General features: G+C 50.2%; 1 protein-coding gene across 1 annotated transcript in view; it reads right to left on the bottom strand.

The window, feature by feature from the left end:
• cfap58 (cilia and flagella associated protein 58) overlaps positions 1 to 18296 on the bottom strand; it is a 220726-nt gene that overhangs the window by 202030 nt on the left and 400 nt on the right. The window lies entirely within an intron of this gene.

Below are 18296 nucleotides of genomic sequence, written 5' to 3' on the forward strand. Positions count from 1 at the left end.
TGGTTGACACTAAAATTGGTGGCATAGTGGACAATGAAGAAGGTTGTCTAAGATTATGAAGGAATCTTGATCAATTGGGCCAATGAGCCATGAAGTGGCAGGTGGACTTTAATCTGGATAAATGCAAGGTGCTGCATTTTGTTGAGATGAACAAGGATAGGTCTTACACAGTTATGGTAGGGCCCCGGGGAGTGATGTCAAACAGAGGGATCTAGGGTTCAGATATATATTTCTTTTAAAGTTGTGGTAAAGAAGGCATTTGTCACACTTAGCTTCATTGCTCAGACCACTGTGTTTCGAAGTACTGTCTATAATTCTCGTCACCCCACTACAGGAAGGATGTTGTTAAATTGGAAAGGATGCTGAAAATATTTACAAGGATGTTAGCAGGACTGGAGGGTTTGAGTTGGAAGGAGAGGCGAGATAGGTTGTAGGTTGGAACTTTTTTCACTGGAGTTTAGGAGGTGACCTTACAGAGTTTTATAAAATCACAAGGGACATAGATAAGGCAAATACCAAAGGTTTGTTTCCTGGGGTAGGGAAATTCAAACCTAGAGGGCATAATTTTAAGGTGAGAGGCAAAAGATTTAAAAGGGAACTGGGGAGTAACTTTTTCACATAGAGGGTGGCTGGTTTGTGGAAAGAACTGCCAGAGGAAGTGGTAGATGCAGGTATAACTACAACATTTAAAAGACATTTGGACAGGTACATGAATAAGAAAGGTTTAGAGGGCTATTGGTAAAACTCAGGTAAATGGAAATAGTTTAGTTTGGGAATTGTGGTAGGCATGAACGAGTTCGACCAAAGGATCTGTTTCCATGCTGTATGACTCTATAAATACAATTTGACACAAACATACCAAAGGGGATCTTAGTTGTAAAAACAGAAAATGCTGGAAATATCGGGCAGCACTTGCAGAGAAAGACAGTATGATGGTGAAGTCTTTTGTGGGCCTGATTGCCGTGGGTTATGGCAAGACTGGGGACAGAATCAGACAAGAAGTCCAACATGGTCCATCTCAATATCAGGAGCATCTCATTGCATTTTTATGTATTTGCTGAGCAGTGAGGCATGTTTCACATGAGATGGCAGTGAGTTGCCAGTTTAAAGAATCACTGTTTGTTAAACACCTTATTAATGGCACAACCCACCTCATTAATAGTCAGCTTTGCATCTTACCAAATGTGCCAAACAAGCTAAATGTCAAGAATGTCAGAGCTTACCACTCCCTCCAAAGGTGGTCCACAAGCATCAACATCTCAGGGCACAGGTCACATGTAACCTGTGTCCATCGACATAGGAATGTGAAATATGCCAGACCCGAAGAACCCTCATGACACATCTCTGATCCACTTACAGGACGCTTCTGCATATCAATGTTGCACCTTGGGCTACACCAATAACTACCATTGCAGTCAGGGTACCTTGGGTCAGGGACATGCAGCTCGCTCATGGACTGGACCAGGCTGCATCTCTGGACTCAGCAGAGCTGGGCTTCAGCAGCAATTATAAGAAAAAAGCAGAGTTAACATTTTGAGTCCAGTGACTCTTCACCATGAGTTCAGAAGGGTCACTGGCCTTGAAACATTAACTCTGCTTTCTCCTCACAGTTGCTACCAGACATGCTGAGTTTCTTCAGCAATTTCTGTTTTTGTTTCAGATCTCCATTATCTGCAATTCTTTGTTTTATCTCTGAGCTCTATGTTTACTTTCTTAGTGCTCACTCACTACATGAGCTCACAGCATTCCTGCCTTGCTTTACCCTCTCAGTCAGAGATACCAGGCTCCTATTACTTCTATCATGCTTTGCTATGCAGCACAGACATAAAGCCAGGAAGCTTGTCATGGTTGTCAGTCAAGGGAGATAGAACTTGTTCAGCAGGACAGTAAAAGAAGAAAAACAAGAATCCGTACAGTATGGAAACAGGCCCTTTGGCCCAACAAGTCCACACCAACCCTCCAAAAAGTAACCCACACAGACCCATTCCCCTCCCCTATTACTCTACATTTACCCCTGACTAATGCACCTAACCTGCACATCCATGAAAACTATAGACAATTTAGCATGGCCAATTCACCTAACCTGCACATCATTGGACTGTGGGAGGAAACCGAAGCATCCGGAAGAAACCCACGCAGGCATGGGGAGAATGTGCAAACTCCAGGTGCCCGAGACTGAAATTGAACCCTGGTACCTGGCGCTGTGAGGCAGCAGTGCTAACCACTGAGCCACCTTGCTCAAGGGTAAGTCAAGGGCAGTATCCTACACCAGGACAGGGACTTGGACACGGTCAGTCAGGCATTCAGGACATTCAGAATGAAGATGTTCTCCACATAAGGGATGAAGAACTGAATGTCAGACAGACAGCTACCCTCCTGTGTCTTCTGCCCTACTGGGCTGTTTTCTTTCTGGAATGAGAGAAAGGCAGGTATTAAAGAAGATGAAAGTGGTGGCAAAGATTTTTGGTTTTGGTGCAGATCAGATCCTGAACTAGTGACAACAAATAGGGCAAACAGGGTTAGAGATGCCAGGTGTTGGAATGGCTGACAGTGAGTGAAGGAAGATTTTGCAATCAATAGTGAGAGTGCTACAGCATGAGTCTTGCTGGGAGGTAGGAGGTGGGTGCAGTAGCAGAGACAGAGTGAGTGTGAGGTATCAAAGGGAAGATGACAGTATTTATGCTGGTGGAGTGGCAAGGGGCATTGACCTTCTTTGCACAGTGTTGTGCTTTCCTCCAGATGGCTGAAACCGCACTGACATGAGTGGCATTCTCAGACCAAGCTAATATGGCCTGGTGTTAGAGTCTCCACTTATGGTCCTGAGGAATAAGAACGTCCTGGGCTTGCACCACCCCATCACTGACTGTAAAGCAGGGCACTAATTTCCCTCTGTCTGCCACGTACAGGACAAATGCCAGGAACTGTGCATGGCAGCTCCAGATTGACAGTGCTCATCTAAGTGCACAATGACACAGGCATAAGGATGCTAGTCTTTTCTGAATGGGTTAAAGAGGGTGTTCCAGGAGCAGCATATGGCAAGACAGGAGGGATGCAATGAGAGTGAAATAGGTCATTAATGAGGTGTGTTTGGAAAGACACAGCAAGAAATCTGGTGGGAGTCCCTCTAAAATATCCAACATAACTCGCCCTTAACCAAAATAAAGTAAGATGCAGCCCACATTTCAGCTGGGTGACCTTTCAAGAAGAAAGTGAGGACTGCAGATGCTGGAAATCAGAGTCAAAAGGTGTTCTGCTGGAAAAGCACAGCCAGGCAGGCAGCATCTTAAGTGCGGGAGAGTCAACGCTTCGAGCATAAGCTCTTCATCAGGAATCCTGATGAAGACCTTGTGCTCAAAGCGTCAACTCTCCAGTTCCTCGGATGCTGCCTGACAGGCTGCGCTTTTCCAGTACCACACTTTTTGACTCTGGGTGACCTTTCGGTTTGTCTCCACTGAGGCTGTTTGACCTGCTGAGTGATTTCAGCATTTTCTGTTTTTATTTCAGGTTTTAATCAACTTCCTTCCCTTTCTTCCTTTTGCTTTAGGAGTTGTTAGGTGACATCAAAGGAACAGGAGAATCGACGTTTCAGGCAAAAGCCCTTCTTCAGAATGAGGAGGGTGTGCCAAGCAGGCTAAGATAAAAGGTAGGGAGGAGGGACTTGGGGGAGGAGCGTTGGGAATACGATAGGTGGAAGGAGGTTAAGGTGAGGGTGATAGGCTGGAGGGGGGGGTGGGGGCAGAGAGGCCTGCAATCTTCTTCCCGACCTCTCCGCCCCACCCCTTCTCCGGCCTATCACCCTCACCTTAACCTCCTTCCACCTATCGTATTCCCAACGCCCCTCCCCCAAGTCCCTCCTCCCTACCTTTTATCTTAGCCTGCTTGGCACACCCTCTTCATTCCCGAAGAAGGGCTTATGCCCGAAACATCAATTCTCCTGTTCCTTTGATGCTGCCTGACCTGCTGCGCTTTTCCAGCAACACATTTTTAAGCTCTGAACTCCAGCATCTGCAGTCCTCACTTTCTCCGAGTTGTTAGGTGAACAAAGGAGCTTTTGACATGAAAGAGGCTAGAATTGCAGATGGACAGAAATCTTGAAGAGTTGTAAGGCTGGTGACAAGACAAAGAAAGGCTTCAAAAACAAGAATATAAGTTTTAATTTTGAGAATTTACTGGTTTGGGAACCAGTGAAGGTCAAAGGGTACTGGGGTGATAGGTGAATGGGACTTGGCACAGGTTAGGCTATGGAAACAGAACTTTAGATGAATTTAAACTGGGGGAAATGGGAGCCTCATCAGGACAGCATCGGAACGGACAAATTTACAGGCAACAAAGAACAACAACTATAAGTCATCTTGAGGGTTTCAACAAAAGATGTCCAAAAACAAGGTTAAAGAGGACAGAAACAAAAACTGAAATTGCTGGAAAAGCTCAGCAGGTCCAGCAGTGAAGAGAAATCAGAGTTAATGTTTCAGGTCTGGTGATCCTTCTTAAGAAGTTATTTCAGTCTTTATTGAAAATGGACAGCCATCTTTAAACAGCTGAGTGGATAAACTAGGTGACCACTGTCCTTCATAATAGAAAATTAGCAGAATAGGATTTGAAATATTTTATCACCTCATTGCAAAAACTTAATGATTGACAAATGGTTGAAATTAGTTGCAATGGGATTCATACTCACAGAACATGACAGGGAAAAATATTTGGTATTTATTATATCACATTATTATATTTTCATAAGCACAGGATTCAATGTGAAAATATGTAAAGACCTCGCACTTTACGTGAGCAAAATTAAACTTGGTAACAATTTTAAAAATCAATTTATATGTAATTTTGAAAAACTAAGAGATAGCATGTTGTACATTTATTGGAAGAGGAGAATAATTGTCATAAAACATATTTACAGAAATGTTTAAAAGGAACATAATGTTCACTTTTTATGAAGGCATACATCCCTCAGGGGAAGCCGTTGGGTTTCCTGATTTTTTTCCCTCTTTCAGCTGAACAGTTTATTCTGGTTTATTGTTCCATCCTAGCAAATTTTCATTGTCAAATTTCAAGCGTTAAAATAGACATACCTCAACCCATCACACTGACTGCAACTTTGCCCTATCAACTGTCTATCCTTCCTCACAGACTCTCTGCACGTTGTATCTGCTTATTCACCAGCTACACCATCCTCTGATCATAGATCCTGGGTCAGACGGGATATACCAAAGGTTACTGTGGGAAGCAAGGGAAGAGATTGCTGCATGATGGACAACCTGCATTATTAGGCTAATTATCTGTGGCCATCATAGCTAGCCAAGAAGCACCAGGATTTTGAATTAATGTTCACAACTTAACATGCTGAGATTGCTCACCTTTGGTGTTATTGCACAGCCCCTGACAGGCTTGGCATGTAAATTGATAACTCATTGGAAACATAGCTGATTTCATGGTGACGCAAAAAGGTACAAAGTAACACAGGTGGAAGAAAGAAGTGCTTTCATGTACAATTCTGTGTATAAAAGAGGAAAAGAACCATGCAGGCATTGATAATCCAGCATTATAACAACAGCTGTTACATGCCCAACTCCTGCCGAGAATGGTACGGCTTTCTTCTCTGCTCTCAATGACACAATATCGCACACCAGGCAATGCATTTGTCAACTCAACGTTCAAGGAAGCTTGTCCACAAGTTATTGTAAATTAATCAGGGACAATATTACAGTTGTAGAAAGGATGTTTGGGGACTCGTTAACTGAGGTAGTATCGGCTGAGGTTAGAAACAGGAAAGGACAAGTCACCATGCTGGGCGTTTTCTATAGGCCTCCAAATAGTCCCAGAGATGTAGAGGAAAGGATAGCAAAGATGATTCTCGATAGGAGTGAGAGAGGTATGGTAGTTGTCATGGGGGACTTCAACTATCCAAATATTGACTGAGATAACTACAGTACGAGTACTATAGATGGGTCAGTTTTTGTCCAGTGTGCGCAGGAGGGCTTCCTGACACAGTATGTAGACAGGCCAACAAGGGGCGAAGCCACTTTAGATTTGGTACTGAGTAATGAGCCCGGCCAGGTGTTAGATTTGGAAGTAGGTGAGCACTTTGGCGACAGCGATCACAATTCTGTCAGGTTTACTTTAGTGATGGAAAGGGATAGGTGTACTCCACCGAGCAAGAGTTACAGCTGGGGGAAGGGAAACTACGATGCAATTAGGAAAGATTTAGGAAGCGCATAGAATGGGGAAGGAAACTGCAGGGGATGAGCACAATAAAAATGTGGAGCTTATTCAGGGAAAAGCTCCTGTGTGTCCTAGATAAGTATGTACCTGTCAGGCAGGGAGGAAGATACAAAACACGTGAGCCATGGTTTACTAAGGAAGTGGAAGCCCTAGTCAAGAAGAAGAAGGCTTATGTTAGGACAAAATGTGAAAACTCAGTTAGGGCGCTTCAGGGTTACAAGGAAGTCAGGAAAGACCTAAAAAGAGAGCTCAGAAGAGCCAGGAGGAGACATGAGAAGTTGTTGGCGGTTAGGATCAGGGTTAACCCTAAGGCTTTCCATAGATATGTCAGGAATAAAAGAATGACGAGAGTTAAATTAGGGCCAATCAAGGATAATAGTGGGAAGTTGTGTGTGGAGTCAGAGGAGATAGGGGAAACACTAAATAAATATTTTTCGACAGTGTTCACTATAGAAAATGAAAATGTTGGCGAGGAAGATACAGAGACACTCGCATCTAGACTAGGAGAGATCGAGGTTCACAAGGAAGACGTATTAGAAATACTGCAGAGTGTGAAAATAGACAAGTCTCCTGGGCCTATCCTAGGGATCTATCCTAGGATCCTCTGGGAAGCAAGGGAAGAGATTGCCGAGCCTTTGGCATTGATCTTCAAATCATCATTGTCCACAGGAATAGTGCCTGAGGGCTGGAGGATAGCAAATGTGGTTCCCTTGTTCAAAAAGGGTAGTAGAGACAACCCTGGTAATTACAGACCAGTGAGTCTCACTTCAGTTGTTGGTAAAGTGTTGGAAAAGGTTATAAGAGATAGGATTTATAACCATCTAGAAAAGAATCATCTGATCAGGGACAGTCAGCACGGTTTTGTGAAGGGTAAGTCGTGCCTAACGAATCTTAGTGACTTTTTTGACAAAGTGACCAAACAGGTGGATGAGAGTAAACTGGTTGATGTGGTGTATATGGATTTCAGCAAGGTGTTCGATAAGGTTCCCCACAGTAGGCTATTATACAAAATGCGGAGGAATGGGATTGTGGGAGACATAGCAGTTTGGATCAGTAATTGGCTTGCTAAAAGAAAACAGAGGGTTATAGTTGATGGAACACATTCACCTTGGTGTCCAGTTACTAGCGGCGTACCACAAGGGTCGGTGTTGGGTCCACTGCTGTTCGTCATTTTTATAAATGACCTGGATGAGGGCTTAGAAGGGTGGGTTAGTAAATTTGCGGAAGACACTAAGGTCGGTGGAGTTGTGGATGGTGACGAAGGATGTAGTAGGTTGCAGAGAGACATAGATAGGATGCAGAGCTGGGCTGAGAGGTGGCAAATGGAGTTTAATGTGGACAAGCGTGAGGTGATACACTTTGGACGGAGTAATTGGAATGCAAAGTACTGGGCTAATGGTAAAATTCTTGGGAGTGCAGATGAGCAGAGAGATCTTGGTGTCCATGTACACAGATCCCTGAAAGTTGCTACCCAGATTGACAGGGTTGTTAAGAAGGCAGACAGTGTTTTGGCCTTTATTAATAGAGGGATTGAGTTCCGGAACCAGGAGGTTATGCTGCAGCTGTACAAAGCTCTGGTACAGCCACACTTGGAGTATTGTGTACAGTTCTAGTCACCGCATTACAAGAAGGATGTGGAAGCTTTGGAAAGGGTGCAGAGGAGATTTACTTGGATGTTGCCTGGTATAGACGGAATGTCTTACGAGGAAAGGCTGAGGGCCTTGAGACTGTTCTCATTAGAGGGAAGTAGGGTGAGAGGTGACTTAATAGAGACATACAAGATAATCAGAGGGTTAGATAGGGTGGACAGGGAGAGCCTTTTTCCAAGAATGGGAATGGCAAACATTCGGGGACACACAACTTTAAAGTGAGGGGAGACAGGTATAAGACAGATGTCAGAGGTAGTTTCTTTACTCAGAGGGTAGTAAGGGTATGGAATGCTTTGCCTACAATGGTAGTAGATTCGCCAAGTTTAAGTGCATTTAAGTCGTCATTGGACAGGCAAATGGACGTAGATGGAATAGTGTAGGTGGGATGGGCTTCAGATTAGTATGACAGGGCGGCGCAACATCGAGGGCTGAAGGGCCTGTACTGCGCTGTAATGTTCTATGTTCTAAGTGGCACATTCATAAACAGGTATTTGGAAAACTTGATTATACTTCAAGAAGTTACGGTGGCTCAGTGGTTAGCACTGCTGCCTCACAGCACCAGGGACCCACATTCGATTCTAGCCTCAGGTGACTGTCTGTGTGGAGTTTATACATTCTCCCCGTGTCTGCGTGGGTTTCCTTTTGGTGCTCCAGTTTCCTCCAATAGTCCAAAGATGTGCATGTTAGATAAATTGGCCAGGCATAATTGCCCATAGTGTTCAGGGGTGTGCAGATTAGGTGCATTAGTCAGGGGTAAAATGTAGGGTAGGGGAATGGGTCTGGGTGGGTTACTTTTTGGAGGATTGATGTGGACTTATTGGGCTGAAGGGTCTGTTTCCATATAGTAGGGATTCTATGATTCTCAGAACAAGAACTACATAGCATCACATGCAAGTGCTGTTATGATGCACAAGAACACTATTAATGTCATTATGACATTCTTTGCAGTAAATGAAAAGTAATGTTGAAATAGCTTATTTTACAATTGTTCAGCATGTAACTCAATTAGACCTATCGTTCCAGATAAACTGGACAGATGCCAGCTATAAGTAGGAGGATAAAAAGGTGAAGTTAATGTAATATAGCTTTACCAGACCCAAACATATTTGAGGAAAATAGGAATAAATCAATAGGTGTAGGTCATTCAACCTGTCCATCTTCTTCCAATATTCAATCATATTGCTAACTGTCACTTTTGAGTTAATTATCCGCTTAGTATAAACATCTGCTTTTGGTTAGGCTATTAATAAAACCTTGGGGGCTCTTACAATTCAGTGGTAGCATACCTGCCTCTGAACTAGGCTGCCCAGGTTCTGTTCCCATCTTCTCCAGACATGTGTAATAACATCTCTCTGAACAGAGTGATTCAAGAGTGTCTATTAATAGAACCTTATCCCCCTGGTGATAGCTCCTTTTGCATGTCAGAAAACTGAGCACTAGATTCCTGCAGTTTGCAACCAGGTCAAACTTTAACATTCACCTATTGATAACCCAGAAAAAAACCACACTGGAGATTGATTTCTAACCTGTGTCAGGGAACTAAATGTTATTAAGAATGAATGTATCGAAAAAATATGGAAGAAAAAAAATGGAACAAGGATTTAATCTTAAACTGCATAAACTAAGAGAAAAGGCAAAATCTAAAAAAAGTTTAAAACAATTAAAAATTAAACTTTCAGGTGGCCAATACAGTGAAGACTTTTTTTATTAATTCACTGAATAAGACTGTTGGCATTTATTGTCCATCCCTAATTAAGTCCCTAATGCCAGAAGCCAGCAAAGAGTCAACTCCAATGCTGCAGGTCTGCAGTCACATATAGGCCAAACTAAGTAAGGTTGACAGATTTCCTTGTCCTGAAGGACATTAGTGAACCAGATGGGTATTTTTCCCAAAAATGAATTCTTGCTCATCATTAGACTCTTAATTCCAGATGTTTATTGAATTCAAATTCCATCACCTTCCATGGCAGGTGTCAAACGCAGGTCCCCAGTCTCTCGTTAACTGTCCAGCAATAATACCACTAGGCCATTGCTTCGCCATATCCAAAGCTGCACAGTCTCCAAACAAAATTAGAAGTCTACGCTTAAAATGAGAGGCACACCTCCTACTACATACAGAGAGTTTATGTGCAGAACAATAAATCCTCTGGTTCAGGGATGCCCTGTATTCATTAGGATATTCTGTGAACTTTTGCCCGAAACGTTGATTTTCCTGGTCCATCGATGCTGTCTGACCTGCTGTGCTTTTGCAGTACCATGCTGTTGACTCTAATCTCCAGCATCTGCAATCCTTCCTTTCACCTTCATTTAGGTGATTGTTGGATTTTGACCTTTTAGAATAATCAACACAAAGATAGAAAGCTAGGATCCTCTATCTAACAGGATTAGCGAGTTTTGAGAGGGAGGCAAAGTAATGGAAAGGGTATTGAGGGATAGGATTTATGAGTATCTGGAAAGACACTGCTTGATTAGGGACAGCCAGCACGGATTTGTGAAGGGTAGGTCTTGCCTTACAAGTCTTATTGAATTCTTCGAGGAGGTGACCAAGCATGTGGATGAGGATAGAGCAGTGGATGTAGTGTACATGGATTTTAGTAAGGCATTTGATAAGGTTCCCCATGGTAGGCTTATGCGGAAAGTCAGGAGGCATGGGATAGAGGGAAATTTGGCCAATTGGATAGAAAACTGGCTAACCGGTCGAAGTCAGAGAGTGGTGGTAGATGGTAAATATTCAGCCTGGAGCCCAGTTACAAGTGGAGTTCCGCAGGGTTCAGTTCTGGGTCCTCTGCTGTTTGTAATTTTTATTAATGACTTAGATGAGGGAGTCGAAGGGTGGGTCAGTAAATTTGCAGATGATACGAAGATAGGTGGAGTTGTGGACAGTGAGGAGGGCTGTTGTTGGCTGCAGAGGGACTTAGATATGATGCAGAGCTGGGCTGAGGAGTGGCAGATGGAGTTCAACCCTGCCAAGTGTGAGGTTGTCCATTTTGGAAGAACAAATAAGAATGCAGAATACAGGGTTAATGGTAGGGTTCTTAGTCAGGTGGAGGAACAGAGGGATCTTGGGGTCTATGTACATAGATCTTTGAAGGTTGCCACTCAGGTGGATAGAGTTTGTAAGAAGGCCTATGGAGTATTATCGTTCATTAGCAGAGGAATTGAATTCAAGAGTCGTGAAGTGATGTTGCAGCTGTACAGGACTTTGGTTAGGCCACAGTTGGAGTACTGTGTGCAGTTCTGGTCGCCTCACTTTAGGAAAGATGTGGAAGCTTTGGAGAGGGTGCAGAGAAGATTTACCAGGATGTTGCCTGGAATGGAGAATAGGTCGTACGAGGATAGGTTGAGAGTTCTCGGCCTTTTCTCGTTGGAACGGCGAAGGATGAGGAGTGACTTGATAGAGGTTTATAAGATGATCAGAGGAATAGATAGAGTAGACAGTCAGAAACTTTTTCCCCGGGTACAACAGAGTGTTACAAGGGGACATAAATTTAAGGTGAAGGGTGGAAGGTATAGGGGAGATGTCAGGGGTGGGTTCTTTACCCAGAGAGTGGTGGGGGCATGGAATGCGCTGCCTGTGGGAGTGGTAGAGTCAGAATCATTGGCGACCTTTAAGCGGCATTTGGATAGGTACATGGATGGGTGCTTAATCTAGGTTAGAAGTTCGGCACAACATCGTGGGCCGAAGGGCCTATTCTGTGCTGTATTGTTATATGTTCTATGTTCTATGTTCAGTGTGAAAACTTACAACTCATGTAATTCCAGTCGTGGGAATTTAAAATTGAGTGGAACATGATATTGCAGCACCTGAACAAGGTAAATTGAATGATTGTAAAAGACTACCAATGACCAAAGAGCAAACACTGAATCATTTGTGAGATCTTTGACAGCAGATAATCAGATTTGTAGAGATCAAATACTAGGATGATTAGATTCTCACCAATTGAATCTAAATGACAATGGTTAGTTAGTTAGGCTGGTCAAACCAGATAATCTGAAATTACATGCTAATGCTCTGTGCTGAATAACTGCACAGAGATTAACTGCATAAAGATAAGCAACCCTGCTGAGTAACACATGATCCTCTGCAAAACTTGTCTGTTGTCAATCTTTGTTGCATAGAGTGTGGCTCTATAAGTATTTGTACTCTCTACCGGTGTGCATTTCTCCATAAATTGGATGGCTATGGAGAATCTGTCTGAGCAAAATATAAAGAATCACACCAGGTAATGTAACAACACAACCCCAACTCAAAAAAAGACAGAGCAAAGAAAGACATGTATTAACAAAACATTTTTCACAACCTTGGGAGGTCCCAAAGTAATTGCTGAATGTGGCAGCCAGGTTGTGCACAGCAAACACTCAAACAGCAAAGTGACAATCAGCATGGAAGTTGTTTTTGTGACATTGACTGAGGGCTAAATACTGGACAGGTAGAACTCCTTATACTGGATTAGTGGTGCTGGAAGAGCACAGCAGTTCAGGCAGCATCCAACGAATAGCGAAATCGACATTTCGGGCAAAAGCCCTTCATCAGGAATCTTCCTGATGAAGGGCTTTTGCCCGAAACGTCGATTTCGGGGGTCGTTGGATGCTGCCTGAACTGCTGTGCTCTTCCAGCACCACTAATCCAGTATTTGCTTTCCAGCATCTGCAGTCATTGTTTTTACCTGGTAGAACTCCTTGCCCGCATTCTGAAAGTGCACCAAAATCTCTCACATCCATTTGTTCAATATCTCAGCCAAAAGACAACTTCCAGCAGTTGGCACTCCAGTGGGAGTGTCAGCCAAAAATTTAACAGAGTGGGATTCTGCACCCATAAACTTCAGAAGCAAAAGAGCTTTCACTGACCCAGGACGGCATTGCAAAGCAAGAGTGAGAAGGACAGTTGTTTGAGTTGAATGTGACCCATTTGTGCGGAATGGAGCAGGGAGAATGGAGTGGGGATGGGTCTGGCTGGGATGCTCTTCAGGGAGTTGGTGAAGACAATATGAGCCAAATGGCCTCGATCAGGGATTCTATGTTCCTAGGGTATGCGCTACATAGCTGGACAAGAGATTAACCTCTTAAGGAAAGAAAGGAGGGAAAGTGGGTTAAGATGTGGTGGATTAGACTGATGAGGGAAGAGGGAATGAGGGAGGGAAGAGGGAGGAATGAGGGAGGGAAGAGGGAGGAATGAGGGAGGGAGGAATGAGGGAGGAAGGGAATGAGGGAGGGGAGGAGGAATGAGGAGGGGAGGAGGAATGAGGGAGGGGAGGAGGAATGAGGGAGGGGAGGAGGAATGAGGGAGGGGTGGAATGAGAGAGGGGGGGAGGAATGAGAGAGGGGAGGGGGAGGAATGAGAGAGGGAGGGGAGGAATGAGAGAGGGAGGGAGGGAGGGAGGGATGGAGGGAGGGAGGGAGGGAGGGAGGGAGGAGGGAGGGAGGAGGAAGGAGGAGGGGAGGAGGGAGGGAGGGAGGGGAGGGGAGGGAGGGAGGGAGGGAGGGAGGGAGAGAGGGAGGGAGAGAGGGAGGGAGAGGGAGGAGAGGGAGGGAGGGAGGAGGGAGGGAGGGAGAGGGAGGGAGGAGGGAGGGGGAGGGAGGGAGGGGAGGAGGGAGGGAGGGGAGGAAGGAGGGAGGGAGGGAGGGAAGGAGGGAGGGGAGGGAGGGAGGGGGGGAGGAATGAGGGAGGGGGAGGGGAGGATGAGGGAGAGTGGGAGGGAGGAATGAGGGAGGGAGGGAGGGAAGGGAGGAATGAGGGAGGGAGGGAAGGGAGGAATGAGGGAGGGAGGGAGGGGAGGAATGAGGGAGGGAGGGAGGGAGGGAGGGGAGGAATGGAAGAATGGAGGGAGGGAGGGAGGGAGGGAGGAATGAGGGAGGGGTGGAATGAGGGAGGGGTGGAATGAGGGAGGGGTGGAATGAGGAAGGGGTGGAATGAGGAAGGGGAGGAATGAGGAAGGGGAGGAATGAGGAAGGGGAGGAATGAGGAAGGGGAGGAATGAGGAAGGGGAGGGAAGGGGAGGGAAGGGAAGGGAAGGGAAGGGAAGGGAAGGGGAGGGAAGGGGAGGGAAGGGGAGGGAAGGGGAGGGAAGGGGAGGGAACGGAAGGGGAGGGAAGGGAGGGAGGGAAGGGGAGGGAGGGGAGTAATGAGGGAGGGAGGAAGGGGAGGGAGGGAGGGAGGGGAGGAATGAGGGAGGGAGGGAGGGGAGGAATGAGGGAGGGAGGGAGGGGAGGAATGAGGGAAGGAGGGAGGGGAGGAATGAGGGAGGGAGGGAGGGGAGGAATGAGGGAGGGAGGGAGGGGAGGAATGAGGGAGGGAGGGAGGGAGGGTGGGAAGGGAGGAATGAGGGAGGCAGGGAGGGAGGGAGGGTGGGAGGGGAGGAATGAGGGAGGGAGGGAGGGAGGGGAGGAATGAGGGAGGGAGGGAGGGAGGGAGGGAGGGGAGGAATGAGGGAGGGAGGGGAGGAATGGAGGGAGGGAGGGAGGAATGGAGGGAGGGGGGGATGGAGGGGAGGAATGAGGGGGGGAGGGAGGGGAGGAATGAGGGGGGAAGGGAGGGGAGGAATGAGGGGGGAGGGAGGGAGGAATGGGGGGGGAGGGAGGGAGGGAGGGGAGGGAGGGAAGGAAGGGGAGGAATGAGGGAGGGAGGGGAGGAATGAGGGTGGGAGGGGAGGAATGAGGGCGGGAGGGGAGGGGAGAAATTAGGGAGGGAGGGAGGGAGGGGAGGAATGAGGGAGGGGAGGAATGAGGGAGGGAGGGGTGAGGGGAGGAATGAGGGAGGGAGGGAGGGAGGGAGGGGAGGAATGAGGGAGGGGAGGAATGAGGGAGGGAGGGGGGAGGGGGAGGGAGGGAGGGAGGGAGGGAGGGAGGGGGGAGGAGGGAGGGAGGGAGGGAGGGGGAGGAATGAGGGAGGGAGGGAGGGGAGGAATGAGGGAGGGAGGGAGGGAGGGAGGGGGGGAGGAATGAGAGAGGGAGGGAGGGAGGGGAGGAATGAGGGAGGAATGAGGGAGGGAGGGAAGGGAGGAATGAGGGAGGGAGGGAAGGGGAATGAGGGAGGGAGGAATGAGGGAGGGAGGGTGGTGGGGGAAGGAATGAGGGAGGGAGGGAAGGAGGGAGGGGAGGAATGAGGGAGGGAGTGGAGGGGAGGGGAGGAATGAGGGAGGGAGGGAGGGGAGTAATGAGGGAGGGAGGGAGGGAAGGAATGAGGGAGGGAGGGAGGGAGGGAGGGAAGGAATGAGGGAGGGAGGGAGGGAGGGAGGGGAGGAATGAGGGAGGGAGGGGACGAATGAGGGAGGGAGGGAGGGAGGGGAGGAATGAGGGAGGGAGGGGAGGAATGAGGGAGGGAATGAGGGGAGGAATGAGGGAGGGAGGGGAGGAATGAGGGAGGGAGGGGAGGAATGAGGGAGGGAGGGAGGGAGGGAGGGAGGGGAGGAGAGGAATGAGGGAGGGAGGGGAGGAATGAGGGAGGGAGGAGAGGAATGAGGGAGGGGGGGAGGGGAGGGAGGGGAGGAATGAGGGAGGGGAGGAATGAGGGAGGGGGGAGGGAGGGGAGGAATGAGGGAGGGGGGGAGGGAGGGAGGGGAGGAATGAGGGAGGGGGGAGGGAGGGAGGGGAGGAATGAGGGAGGGAGGGGAGGAATGAGGGAGGGGGGGAGGGAGGGAGGGGAGGAATGAGGGAGGAATGAGGGAGGGAGGGAAGGGGAGGGAGGAGGGAGGGGAGGGAGGATGAGGGAGGGGGAGGGTGGGAGGGAGGATGGGGAGGGAGGGAGGGTGGGAGGGGAGGATGAGGGAGGGAGGTGGAGGGTGGGAGGGGAGGAAGAGGAGGGAGGGAGGGGGAGGAATGGAGGGAGGGAGGGAGGGATGGAGGGGAGGAATGGGGGGGAGGGAGCGGAGGAATGAGGGGGGGAGGGAGGGGAGGAATGAGGGAGCGAGGGAGGGGAGGAATGAGGGAGCGAGGGAGGGGAGGAATGAGGGAGCGAGGGAGGGGAGGAATGAGGGAGGGGAGGAATGAGGGAGGGAGGGAGGGAGGGAGGGTAGGGAGGAATGAGGGAGGGAGGGGAGGGAGGGGAGGAAGGGGAGGAATGAGGGAGGGAGGGGAGGAATGAGGGAGGGAGGGAGGGTAGGAATGAGGGAGGGAGGGAGGGGAGGAATGAGGGAGGGGAGGAATGAGGGGGGGAGGGAGGGGAGGAATGAGGGGGGGAGGGAGGGGAGGAATGAGGGGGGGAGGGAGGGGAGGAATGAGGGGGGGGAGGGAGGGGAGGAATGAGGGGGGGAGGGAGGGGAGGAATGAGGGGGGGAGGGAGGGAGGGAAGGAATGAGGGAGGGAAGGAAGGAATGAGGGAGGGAGGGGAGGAATGAGGGAGGGAGGGAGGGAGGGGAGGAATGAGGGAGGGAGGGAGGGTAGGGAGGAATGAGGGAGGGAGGGGAGGGAGGGGAGGAAGGGGAGGAATGAGGGAGGGAGGGGAGGAAGGGGAGGAATGAGGGAGGGAGGGAGGGGAGGAATGAGGGAGGGAGGGAGGGGAGGAATGAGGGAGGGAGGGAGGGGAGGAATGAGGGAGGGAGGGAGGGGAGGAATTAGGGAGGGAGGGGGGAGGGGAGGAATGAGGGAGGGAGGGGGGAGGGGAGGAGAGGAATGAGGGAGGGAGGGAGGGAGGAGAGGAATGAGGGAGGGAGGGAGGGGAGGGAGGGAGGGGAGGAATGGGGGAGGAATGAGGGAGGGAGGGAGGGGAGGAATGAGGGATGGAGGGAGGGAGGGGAGGAATGAGGGAGGGAGGGAGGGGAGGAATGTGGGTGGGAGGGAGGGAGGGGAGGAATGAGGGAGGAATGAGGGAGGGAGGGAAGGGAGGAATGAGGGAGGGAGGGAAGGGAGGAATGAGGGAGGGAGGGAAGGGAGGAATGAGGGAGGGAGGGAAGGGAGGAATGAGGGAGGGAGGGAGGGAGGGAGGGAGGGAGGGGAGGAATGAGGGAGGGAGGGAGGGAGGGGAGGAATGAGGGAGGGAGGGAGGGAGGGGAGGAATGAGGGAGGGAGTGGAGGAATAAGGGAGGGAGTGGAGGGGAGGGGAGGAATGAGGGAGGGAGGGGAGGAATGAGGGAGGGAGGGGAGGAATGAGGGAGGGAGGGAGGGAAGGAATGAGGGAGGGAGGGAGGGGAGGAATGAGGGAGGGAGGGGAGGAATGAGGGCGGGGGGGAGGGAGGGAGGGAGGGAGAGGGCGGGAGGGGAGGAATGAGGGAGGGGAGCAGGGAGGGAGGGGAGGAATGAGGGAGAAATGAGGGAGGGAGGGAAGGGAGGAATGAGGGAGGGAGGGAAGGGAGGAATGAGGGAGGGAGGGAGGGAGGGAGGGTGGGAAGGGAGGAATGAGGGAGGGAGGGAGGGTGGGGAAGGGAGGGAGGGAGGGTGGGAAGGGAGGAATGAGGGAGGGAGGGTGGGGAGGGGAGGAATGAGGGAGGGAGGGAGGGAGGGGGGAGGAATGGAGGAGGGAGGGAGGAATGGAGGGAGGGGGGATGGAGGGGAGGAATGAGGGGGGAGGGCGGGGAGGAATGGGGGGGAGGGAGGGGAGGAATGGGGGGGAGGGAGGGAGGAATGGGGGGGGAGGGAGGGGAGGAATGAGGGTGGGAGGGAGGGGAGGAATGAGGGGGGGAGGGAGGGGAGGAATGAGGGGGGAGGGAGGGAAGGAATGAGGGAGGGAGGGAGGGTAGGGAGGGGAGGAATGAGGGAGGGAGGGGAGGAATGAGGGAGGGAGGGGAGGAATGAGGGAGGGAGGGAGGGGAGGAATTCGGGAGGGGAGGAATGAGGGAGGGAGGGGGAGGGGAGGAATGAGGGAGGGAGGGAGGGGGGAGGGGAGGAGAGGAATGAGGGAGGGAGGGAGGGAGGGAGGAGAGGAATGAGGGAGGGAGGGAGGGAGGGAGGGACGGGAGGAATGAGGGAGGGAGGGAGGAGAGGAATGAGGGAGGGAGGGAGGGAGGAGAGGAATGAGGGAGGGAGGGAGGAGGGGAGGAATGAGGGAGGGAGGGAGGGAGGAGGGAGGGGAGGAATGAGGGAGGGGAGGGAAGGGAGGAATGAGGGAGGAATGAGGGAGGGAGGAAGGGAGGAATGAGGGAGGGAGGGAGGGAGGGAGAATGAGGGAGGGAGGGAGGGAGGAATGAGGGAGGGAGGGTGGGAGGAATGGAGGGAGGGAGGAATGGAGGGAGGGGGGGGGTGGAGGGGAGGAATGGGGAGGGAGGGAGGGAGGGAGGGAGGAGGGAGGAATGAGGGAGGGGGGGAGGAATGGAGGAATGGAGGGAGGGAGGGAGGATTTGGAGGGAGGGGAGGAATGAGGGAGGGGAGGGGAGGGGAGGAATGAGGAGAGGAGGGGAGGGGAGGGGAGGGGAGGGGAGGGAGGGAGGGGAGGGGAGGGGAGGATGAGGGAGGGGAGGAATGAGGGAGAGAGGGGGGAGGGAGGAATGA

This window comes from Chiloscyllium punctatum, chromosome 38 (assembly GCF_047496795.1).
Source record: "Chiloscyllium punctatum isolate Juve2018m chromosome 38, sChiPun1.3, whole genome shotgun sequence".
In the NCBI taxonomy this organism is placed as follows: domain Eukaryota; kingdom Metazoa; phylum Chordata; class Chondrichthyes; order Orectolobiformes; family Hemiscylliidae; genus Chiloscyllium; species Chiloscyllium punctatum.